The sequence below is a fragment of the Ochotona curzoniae genome, unplaced genomic scaffold (assembly GCF_017591425.1).
Source record: "Ochotona curzoniae isolate NIBS_2020 unplaced genomic scaffold, NIBS_Ocur_1.0 contig_2692, whole genome shotgun sequence".
Classification (NCBI taxonomy): Eukaryota; Metazoa; Chordata; class Mammalia; order Lagomorpha; family Ochotonidae; genus Ochotona; species Ochotona curzoniae.
This window is the reverse complement of record NW_024465556.1, coordinates 12,060,619-12,073,028: the sequence shown is the minus strand read 5'-3', so window position 1 is coordinate 12,073,028 and position 12,410 is coordinate 12,060,619.

Below are 12,410 nucleotides of genomic sequence, written 5' to 3'. Positions count from 1 at the left end.
CACAATAGCATAGTGGTTTAAGTCCTACTCTTGCACGTACTGCAAGATTCCATATTGGCACCAGTTCTAATCCCAGAAGTCCTGCTTCCCATCCAGTTCCCTGGTTGTGGCCTGGGAAAGCAGTGGAGGCCTGCCCAAAACCTTGGGACCCTGCACCTGCATGGGAGACCTGGAAGAAGCTCCTGGCTTCGGATTGGCTCAGCTCCAGCCGTTACAGCCGCCTGGGGAGTGAACCATTGGATGGAAGATCTTCCACTCTGTCTCTTCCTCTCTGCATATCTGACTTTGCATTAAAAATAAATCAATCTTTAAAACAGAAAGCCAAGATGTTAGGCTACATTTCCATATTTCAATTTTTCACGAAAGTTTTATGGAGTTCTATGAATGTGCTTCATTATCATAAGTACATGAACATTTTAAACAGAAGATTTCCCTTTTTAAATAGAGAAAATCTTGAATAATAAAACATACGGACCCAGAAAAATGAATGGAATAATTATCTATATTCAGCTGAGTAATCATAATACAAGAGATATGTGCCAACCTTATTGCCCATAATAATCTCCAGAATATTTCTTAACTTTTTAAAATTCTAAATACTACATATCTCTATGTATATTAACATACTGATTAATAAATTCAGTGCTTCAAAATGGAGGGTGAATATAATTTGCACATGTGCAAGCTGTCTCAATAAGATAAATTGTAGTTCCAAATGGTTATTTTTTTTAAAGATTCATTCATTTATTGGAAAGTCAGATATACAGAGAGGAGGAGAAACAGAGAGGAAGATCCTCCATCCGATGACTCACTCCCCAAGTGAGCTCAACGGCCGATGCTATGCTGGTCCGAAGCCAGGAGCCTCCTCTGGGTCTCCCACGCGGTGCAGGGTCCCAAAGCTTCAGGCCGTCCTCGACTGCTTTCCCAGACCACAAGCAGGGAGCTGGATGGGAAGTGGAGCTGCCAAGATTAGAACTGGCACCCATATGGGATCCTGGCACATTCAAGGTGAGGACTTCAGCCACTATGCCACGCCGCCGGGCCCAAGTTCTGAAAGGATTTAAAAGCAAACACAGAATCTCTCCTCAAAACATTCAGAACTTTCACAGCATGCTTCATAATCAATACCTTAAATTATTATCTTCTGCTTGCAAGTGTCATCTCTAACAATTTGAAATTGTATCTGATGGTAATTATCAAACTTTCATTGTAATAAATATTTAATGTCAAACAGGCATCAAAATGCACCATGAAATACCAGTGTGTATATTATTTTTCTAAGACAATATGACAGGTAGGACTATTTAAAATTTATTTACTCCAAAGGCAGTGGAAGAAAGAGAACTCAGGTTGAGGAGAGCAAGGAGCAGCAAGTGGTTCTTTCATCTACTGGTTCATTTCTCAAATGACCAAAATAGCCAGGGCTGGGATCAGGCCAAAGGCAGGGGTGAGGGGGCCGCACAAGTCTCTCACAGGAGCAGTAGGTGCCCAAGTACAGGGGGCAGCATTGGTTTCCTGAACAGATGCATTAGACAGAGGCTCAATCTTACTTAAGCAGCTGCACCACAATGCCAACCCCCAGTAAACTGTGCAGTTATTTTAGAATTTTAATAATCTCTATTTCCTTGTTTTTTTTTCATCTATTCCTTTTTATTCTTTTTGAAGAACATTTTCTGCTTATACCTACAATGCCACCATAAACGTAAGTAGCAGAATCCTGTACTTGTGACTACTGCTGAAGGACTATACTGTTATAATATGGGGGAATATGGTGCGGGTTGGGGAGAACGCAGCACAAGGGTAAGGTGGAGAGGGAATCCCTGTCCCTACAAAACTGTAACATGGAAAAAAATCCTGGGACTGCTTTGGAGAAACATGAACTCTGGCCATGTCTTAAACCCATTTTTCCTCTATGATTTTTCTATCATCTGTCATCTTGTCTCTCAAATCTCAATATTTAATTCTAGCATTAAGTTGATTCTAGTTAACTGCATTAGCTAAGTCAGATTTTTTGGTCCTACCATAATAGAGATACTGATCAAAATTCACAAATAGATTACTCACACATGCACCCCAAGATAGAACAATATGCTTACGCTTTTCCTTGTTTAAAGGCTGTTGTAGAGGCATAGAAATTTAAGTGGCTGCCAGCAATGCAGTATACCCCTACGGATGCCTGTTTGAGACCTGGATGTTACATGTACAAACCAGCTTACTACTAATGCACCTCGGAAAAGAACAGAAAGTGGTTCCAAGCACTTGGGTTCTCTCACCCACACGAAAGATTCAAAGGAAGCTTCTGCTTCACTTTGGCACAGCTCCATCCATTTGGAGAGTGAACCAGCAGACGAAAATCTCTCCCTTGATCTCTCATTCTTTCTCTCTGTAATGATGCCTTTGAATTCAAAAAACCTTTAAAAATATGTAAACTGGGAGTATATTATAAGCCTGCTCTACTGAATGCTCTGCATGTGCATCTGTGTATGGCCTTGCTTACCAAAGGCTGAAACAATGATTCAGGCTCACATGAAATGCAAGTTTAATTTGCCACAATTTTTGTTTTAGAGAGTAATGCAAGAAATAAAAATGTATATATACTATTTCAGGAGGACAAGAGCCAGTTAGGAGTGGGCGTTTCTTTGAGGCATTGCTTGGGTAGCTACCAAGTACTTTACAGTGTTTTTTTTTTTTTTTTCAGCACTGGCTCTTCCACTTCCTGGATGGTCAACAAGTGATGACTTAGTGGAGTTTATGCCACTTATGCAAGAGAACTCGACAGAATTCTAGGTTTCCAGCCTTAGAAAAGGTAATCACCAATCTCTCTCAATCCATTTTGATCACCCTCTCTCAATCTTCCACCCCTTTCTCCCTCCTGTGTGTGTATGTTTGTGTCTGTTTTATTATTTGTGTACCTTAAATACATAAAAAAGAGGGGGAGAAAAAAAACTAGAAGAATGACGCTAGAATTTTCAGTGATCAAAGACGTAAGATCCTACTTAGCTAAAAACTGACTTGTTATTTTTTTCAAGTGGAACAGGTATAAGATGTTGAATACTATTCAGCCATTAAAAACAATGAAATTCTAGCATTTGCAACAAAATGGTCTCAACTAGAGACCATTATACTCCCCAACCCGTACAACATTTCTCCAAAGACACCAGCTTCTTTTGTCCCAGCATCAAAAGCTCCAAGAGAACATTGTAGAGATAGCAAATGACTAAGTCCAGCATGATAGTATGAAGATAGATTTAACAGTCTCTTCTTCAGTGGAAATATATCTAAACAATACATTTAAAAATATGTTTTCAGGGTGTTTTAGCAAAGAAAAACACATCTTCTACCAACCTGAACATGATTTTCCTTAGAGTCTCAATGTCATCTATTTTTTTTTTCCTGGCTATTACTCAGATGATAACCAGGTTACCCTCCCCAACTCATACAACATTTGGTAGGTATTCATCTGCCTGTATTTTCAAATGATGCTTTTGCAGATTCCACCATTTTTGACCCACAATTTGGTGCTGAGTATTAATCAAATATCTGTTTACATCCTTCTCGTAGGATAAAGTTATTTTTTTGCCTCGGTTTTTAATGCCAGGCATATCTAACTTTGCCAGTGAAGATGTTTAGTGAATTTGAATTTCTTATTTTTTGGAAAATGTTCCATCAGGATTTTCCCATTTGTGAGTTAGGCAAGACAGACTCAATCTCAGCTTTGGTAAGGTGCACTATTTGAACATAGTGTGCATTTTGTTTGAAAAATTAAGGAATTAAACAGTAACTCTACAAAGTTAATGAGATACCCATCTCAGAATTTGCTGAAAAAGATTGTAACGGAAACTTCTCTAAAGCTTTAAAAAGGATTGATAACCAAGCAATAAGTCCCTAGATATTGACAAACAAAATTAAGTGAAACATTGACAAGAGATGGGGTAGGGGAGGATGGGCCAACATTTTACATCATGGGATTTGAGTCTCACTAAATATAGACTCAAACAAACCTACACCTTTCATTTAGATTGGCCACTATAGCATCATGTACCGCATAGCATTTTTCTCAATGAGAAAATATGTGATAGATTATAATGAAATTGAAAAATCCTTTTTGCAAATGATCTTGCAGCCATCACAATGCCTTAGTGCAACGTATCATTCCATGTCTGTTCTGCTGGTATATATAAACCTCCTGCACTAACTTGTAGACTACTCTATAGAAGTACACAACGATGTATAGTAAAAAGCACTAGATGACTGTATTATCAATGTTTATTGTACTGATATGCATATTTTTATTATCATTTTAGTGTTTCCTTCTACTTAATAGGAAAATATGCCACACTACACCAACATAAGTACTGTGCATTTCATTTTATCAAACACGAATAGTTTATCTATATGAATCTATATCTGAGTACACTGCAAGGCATTCATGCATTAACTAGAACTGTTCATCATTTCTAATGGTAACTTTGCTTGTGAGCAACACATAACTGTATCCTTTGTGCAAACCAATTTGAGTTTAATTTGTCTTATGTTGCAATAGAATGCACTTTGTTATTAAATCTACCTTTTCCAGGCACTTTTTAATTCTAATGTTTTATCTGCGTTCCTACCTTTTCCAGGCACTTTTTAAATCTAATGTTTTATTTGCTTTAAAAATGTAAAAAATATACTGGTAAATAATGTCCTTTTACCAACAATATTATTAAAATTCTGTAAGTTTGTTCTTTAGTCTTATGTGAATCTATTAAAACTGCATTTAGCAGAACAGCAGGTAAACATATAAAAGCACCATCAATAACAAGTATGCACATAGATATGCAGATTTAGCCAAGAGAACTATTTTTATGAAGGTGTAGTAATCGTTTTCTGCCACAAGAATGGGGAGAAACCAGGTTGTGATGAAGGTATGCACCATCTACTCAAAGCAAACTGAATTTTACAGTGTGATTGAGCATTTACGATCTATGAGTGACAAAAACAAATTGTGTGAAGCTTGTAGAAGTGCAACATGAATAGCTTTGTCATCAGCACTGCCTATGGGCATTAAACATGCAGAGAGCAAATTGAGAATTCTCTCTGTATTAAAACAATGCTTCTTTATCTTGTAGATGCCCTGTAAATGAACACAGCCTAGACACTTGTAGGATTTCTCTGGTTTCCTCAGCAGCCTCAAATTTTAGGATGATGCTTTTACTGAGATGGATTCTTCTAGAGAACTGACAATAAGCTATTCTCATGGATATCAGGGAGAACATATGGATTGCTTGCCACACAGTCATCATTTTTGTGACTCACTAGAGGAGCCATTTTAGAGTCAGTCGCAAATTTACTACACTGACCTATATGACCTACGCTTGTCACACCCTGAAAATATCATGTGCATTCCAGTGACTCGATGGAAATGCCAGAGAAGCTCTCAGAACTTATCTCTTAAAAAAAAAATCAATATGCAGAATAACCTACAGGTTAAAAACACAATTATTCTCATTGGGAAGCTTTAAGAGAAAATACAGTATTGTATAAACACAAATGTTACCAAATTGTGAAGCCAATCAGTAAACTTGCTTCCTGCCAATCAGATCAAAACTAAAGCCACTGAGACCGCTAAGCACCAATTACTGAGGAAATTCTAGAACAAGCTGAAGAAATACACTATTGTAGTAAAATGGGAAAAATATGTTGGGGGTGGGAGTTCGGGGGGGGGTGGGAGATTGGGGGGTTGGGAAATCCCAGCCTATACGAAATTGTATCACATAATTCAGAATTGAAAATACATTAAAATAAAACAAATTGCTCCTACAAAGGTTATATACAAAACACTGAAATCTTGTTTTTACATATGATTTAACATCCTAATTTTACAATTTAATAGTCTTATAATTGTGACAATCTAAAATTCTTTGTACTTTCTCATTTATAAAATGCAATATTCATATCCCAATGTAAAGGTAACATGTGTATGTGTATACGTACATATACATGTATATAGCGTTAGCTTTGAAAGCCAGTTGAGTGCTCAAGAGCTTTAATAATCAGTTGTGTTTCTGCTTTTACTTACAATTGCTCAGAAAAAAATTACCAAAATCTTTATGTGAAGTTAAAAAGTGTTTCTAAACTGATTTACACAAAAGTTAATGTTTATAATCAAGTGAGCTTATTGCAACAGAAAGGGACATTCAAACGTGCTATTCATTTCCTCAATTCACTTCACATGTTTGAGTATTGGTCCATACAAAATAAAACAGTAAAGGAAATGATGCTTATGACCCTAACTTTGAGAAGCTTTGAAAGACCCAGTACAATGTTCTAAGAGACATTTTACTTTTAAACGTGCTTCAGAGCAACTATTCATACTACTAGGTTCAAACGCATCAATAGCACCAAATCACTGAGAACATGATCGGATATCCACAGGAGTGTCCTCCAAAGTGGGCTGAAACAGCTCAGGGTGAGTAAGCTTGTGCTTGCTACCGAGTAATCACAGAAAATTAACGTCATAGTATGAGATTTGTAGTGTTTTTAGAGCCATGTTTTACAACTTGGGTCATTTGTATTCAAGGAAATATTTATCATGGCTTACATGCATTGCTGATTGTCACAACTGGAAAGATACTACTGCATTCCAGTAGGTAGAGGCCAAGAAAGCTGCAAAACACCCCAGAACACATAGGGCACTCTTGTCCCCACAGCAGCATGAATTATTCAAACCCTTATAATTCATATTGCTGAGATGCCGAGATTGAGAAATATTGTCTAGAGCAGTGTGACAATAAGGCATACTTGGTAGTTACCCTGATTATCAACTCAAGTTGAATAGAGCATTCATTTTATAATGAATACTGAGCACATTTGTGCCAATCTTCCCATCTGTCCATTTTCACTCATTTAACCATGTTTTTATTCAGTAAATAGCCATGACTAAAATAGGGACTAACTGAGCCACAAATGACATGGCAGTGAATAAGAAAATACACTTTACAAAACTCCGTCTTACTTTGTATGCATAACCGAAAACGGATAATGAGTATATTAGCAATCATTCTGAATCACATGTACTTTTGAGATTAGATACTTAGACATAAAAACATCTTTCCAACTACTAGGTCACAGAAAGAGACAAGGTTCTGCTGATAACCTGAAACTAGAATAACTGGAAAAATTCCCCACATTCAAAAGTTTTTCTCCTAATGTACATTTTCCATTGCACAATACATGTGCTAACGGGAAGGTAGTGAAAACTGCAGGATGTGAGAGGATTCACCAGTGCCAGAGGAAACTCTCTAAAACATAAAAGATGTGAAGAAATGAAAAATGTAAAGAAAATAAAAATCATTTCTTTTATCTACATTCCTTATTACTCCTGATTTGCCTACTTTTAAACAGTCTTTAAAAACTATCATCAGAATTTTTCACATAAAATTAATAGACTAAAATCTAGTGCTTTCGCTGACAACACTCTAGCAAAACCTGATGAAAAGGCCACACATACTTAAAATGCTATTTGAAGTTGGAAAAAAATAAGATGCTTACCTAATTTGACCTGCTTTATTATTTCTCTTATATCTGCAGATATCAAGTTTTCTTTAACTTCTACAAATTGAATTATCGATCTTACATTTCTTTTTGTCACATTCCAGTCACAGAAAAGGTCTTTCATCCAAATACCAGGACTGTTTGTAACTGTACCCATTAGGTAAAATAAAAAAATAATTTCAACTAGATCTATCAAGGCATAAAGTGAGATATTCATTAGCTTCTAGTAAATAACCTTCAGGAAAGCTACATTATAATAAGGCTGTTTGTTTATGTCTGCATTGTGAATGAAAGCATTAACAAGTATCTAAAAAAATGGGGGTAGGACTATGTTAATCACTTTCCAAAGAGAATAAATGGATGAATGAATTGCTGAAATGGGAGAGACTTCTAAATATAGACATAGATACATATGAGTTCAAGGAAATTGTGGAAAATAAAAATTGATGCAAAATTTTGAAGCAGGTGTATAGATTTTCAAAAGTACACAATTCCTATCAAGACTGCTTAGTGTATCAATTAAAAATAGTTTTGGCACCAGTGTGAACTTAAATCTTAACTCCATTTCCATAATTTTCAAATGTCCTGACACACATAGTTATATATATATATATATTAAGTACACAAGATATATTTCCAGAAATTTCCACTGTGTGAGTATTACTTCCAGTTTTATAGTTCAAAGCATGGGTTATGTTCTCCCAGACAGCGTTCTTGAAAAAAGATACAAATCCAAATAAGCTAAGCTTGGATTGAGTTGTTTTTTCCCCAGATGATTATGGATGTATTTGAAAGGTACAAATGTGCTTCAGCAACTTTTCAGAAGTAAAAGATTATAGGTCAAAGAGGGTGTGCTGCAAAATCAAAGAAAAATATGACATGAAATGTGAAATGACATTACCCTTTCGTAAAGGTGAAATGAATCTTAACTACCCTAAAAATGGAGTGCATACCAACTTCAGGTCATCAGGGTGTGTCAGAAAACCTCAGCAAATTAAGGTACAAATTAAGGTAACTCCAGATTACCACTACATGAAGTGATTATAAAGATCACAGACTGCATGCTACACATGCTACTTCTAGAAATATTTTAAAATAAAAACACAAAGTGAAAATAGCCATATACAAAATTAAGGAGGAAACATAATTGTGAACTAACATACCTGACTGTAAGAATTACATATATTTCAAGAAGTTGAATTGAGAGAATTCAAAACAACAGTATTTATCATAATGGAATTAAGTCAATCTTGGCTATTTTAAAAAGGAATTGAAAGTGGAAAATAAAAACATATTTCATAAAACATACAACTGAAAAGGCCAAAATATTTTAAACTGATATCTAATATTGGTATTTAACAGCAGAGTTAACACAGCTAAGGCAAAAATTCATCAAATAACATATAGCTTCAAACTAAATTATGAAGAATTAAATGAAATAGAAACATTGCAAGAGAAAATAGCAGTTGGATGAGAACACCTAGTATACATTAACAATAAGAGAATCCAAAATCCCAGTCGAGTACTGAACCCAAGCTCTTTTCCAATGTAAAGTCCCAGTAAGAAGGGCAGAAACTGGCTCTTACACTTCCTTCCTTTAGCCACTTCCTTAATATGCTCATAATATTATCATCATGATGTCTGTACGTGCTACTAGAGAAATCCAAATCAGTGTATGATGTAATTTTGAAGTTCTGTTTACTTTGATAATAACAAGCCCCTTTGTAAAAATTCCATGTCTCATTTAAATTGATTTCCTTATGGAAAACTTTCCCTGTAATCAAATTAGAAAATGCCCAATCTTCTTCATTTACACGAAACAAGCATCTTGCTTTAGCATAGAATTTAATAATCAGTGTCCCAGCTTATATACTCAGGACAGAATTCATTTCAACAGGAAAATACAGATTGACAAACTTGTATGTAGATACTATTTCTTGAGTTAAGGGGCTACTGCTAATTTATCATTATCATTTAGATAGAAAAAAACACTATAGAAACTTGTTCAATGGAAGGTATCTCTTCCTCTTTACTCTCAATCTTGTATACAGAAATACTTAACATGAACTAATAATATTCATCATGAATTACACCTCTTATTTCTACGAAGAGGGCAAAATATAATTATAGGGTAAATCATCTACTTTGAAACATATGGAATGCAACCTTCACAACTGAAAAGACATGATGTTGAATTACAACCACAGTAAGGTAATGTACTAACATAAATTCTTGAGGACTAGTTCCTATGAATCATAGCCTTGGTGTAAGAGGAATAATTCCATAGCAAGCACTTCTCCACTATGTGCGAACCATTTTGAATGATGGTAAAAGTTTCTACACACTAAATAGCTACAGATATTTTTAAAAGAATATATTGCAGGAATCATTGCATAGGTAACACAAAATAATGCAGGAAAGCATGGCACAGCAAGAAGTGAAGGAACTTTGAAACAAACCAAGCTTGAGCACCTACATGTAAGAAGTCAATTCAGCTTTGTAAATCTGTTTCCTTGTTAAAGACACAATTCTATTTATAAAATCTGAAGTAGCATAATCAGTTCTATAATGGCAACTAAACATAAACGTCCCTTGTTAACCCAAAGTGAGCATTCTCTGTGTCAAGAAACACAAGTCATCTTATTCTTATTCTATGGATGTCATGGCTTGCTTCATTTTATCTCTTCACAGAAGTTTTCTAGCAGTTGAGTTTAAATTTTAGGCCTGAAGCTCTGTAAAGAGCTTAATAATTAATGTAGATCAGTCCAAAAAACTTATTTTTATTACAATGTGGTATGCATGCAAATGCATAAATCTTTCTAAAGATCAAGTAATTATAGAAAATATTGACTTACATTCTCATTTTGAGATGTTCATGAACATATTTTAATGCCTAAGTATTTGAATAGAAATGAAACCTCTAACACAAAAAAATAGTTATTCTATTCCTTCATTACCCACAGATAATTTATCATGGTTCTTAAACTAGTAATTCGATCTTGATGTTGCAGCAATATATTCAGGACATGCAGAATTCTTTCATTTGCCTTACAACATTTCTTAACTAGAGTAGTATCTTTGAATCAATTTTGATATTTTTCTATAGATTTTTTTTTTGCCTAGGAAATGCACTTTAAACATAAGACATGGATGCAAAGAGAAAAAAGTCCTTCCTCCTGATGAAATAACACATTCTACATTCTCCTAGATCAAGTTGAGACATATGATCTAATCCCATAAGAAAAAACCCAGAGGCAGGGTAAAATATTGGACAATCATTCTGACTTCATACGATGGCAGGGAAAACTTTAAAGAAACTTTTAAGCAACAAGGAATTCAAAAGGCTTCAGATTTAGATTAGTATTTATAAAGGCAATAATTTGAAAATTTAACATTTAAAATGGAATTGACACTACAGTTCTAAGCTTTATTATGTTTTAGATAATGGAATTTGCAGGTTAAATAGCATCTTATAAACATGCACACAAAAATATTTGTAGATGAAATATGTGAATGGGTGATGGATGTATTAGAGTATTTTGCAGCCTTTTTGTTTTTATGTATGTTCAAAACTCTCCATTATGGAGGATTTGAAATAGGAAATATAGTTGGGTGACTTGTAGCAGTGCTATAGTAATCCAGAGGCATTAACATTGCATGTGTAATTTGATGCACAACCATGATTCAAATATAGTAGAAAAGTTAACATCTACATTTAGTAAACATAATCATATTGCTATAATTTAATATATTTATATATGGCCATTTATGGAATAGACTGGTTATTCATAAAGCCAACTTGAGTGGATCATATAAATAATGACAATTTAGATTGGTTCACTTTTCAGATTTGAAAGATCAGTGTTAATGAATTAGTGCAGGCATATTGGTGGTTCTGTAAAGACATAGCAAAAAAGTCAGTGTTAAACTTGCTATTTTGTGGATCAATGCTGTGGCACACTGAATTAAGATGTCATTTGTGTTGCTGGCCTACCGTGTCACAGCAATGGTTTAAGTCCAGCTGGTCTATTCCTGATCCATTCCTGTGCCTTCAAAGGCAGTGTTAAGTGCTTGGGTTCCTGTCACCTATTGGGGAAGATCTGATTGTAGTCTTTCCAAGGAAATGATGTTTGATACACTAACTGACACAGACTGAATTAACTAACACTAAGCTGAAAATCTCCTTCTGTTATTCAGTGGAACAGAATGTTGAGTGACTCCACATTGCAGGTCTGTGGTGATTTGATGATCATTTGCATCCAGGCATCAGATAGAGGTAACTGAAAACATAGAATAAATAGATGCACACAACTGATACAGCCAGAAAATTACACAAGGCGGTCAGCTGTGCACTGCAAAGAGCTAGTCAATATGGCAAGTACATCAAGTCTCCACTAGTAAGTTTCTTCAAACGCTTATTAATAACTAATTTTTAAAGCTTACAAAACTTTGAAGTATTATTCCAATGAGCACTTGAGTCTGCACGTTCAATTCTACTGATAAAAGAATTTTATGCTTTCAGACATTTTGCTTTCCACACAAACTTTCCTAACATTTATATACTGTTTGAATAATTTGTCAATTAACTTACCATGTGTTCTGAATTCAGTTTAATTTGCAGATGGCATCATTTTTTCAGAAATGTTTTGAATTTTGATTGTTCTTTGTCATGCTAAAGTAGTTGAATATTATACCCATTAATTTTATATTACCTGCTGTTCTATTATCATATTTATTACATTTGACTGCTACTTTCAGACACGTTCTCAATGAAATATATTAAGTCATTTGATAATAATATGCAAGTATTCATATTTTAATGATAAAATGTTCTGAAAATCAGGTTAGAAGCTCACTATGAGAAACTTGATAAA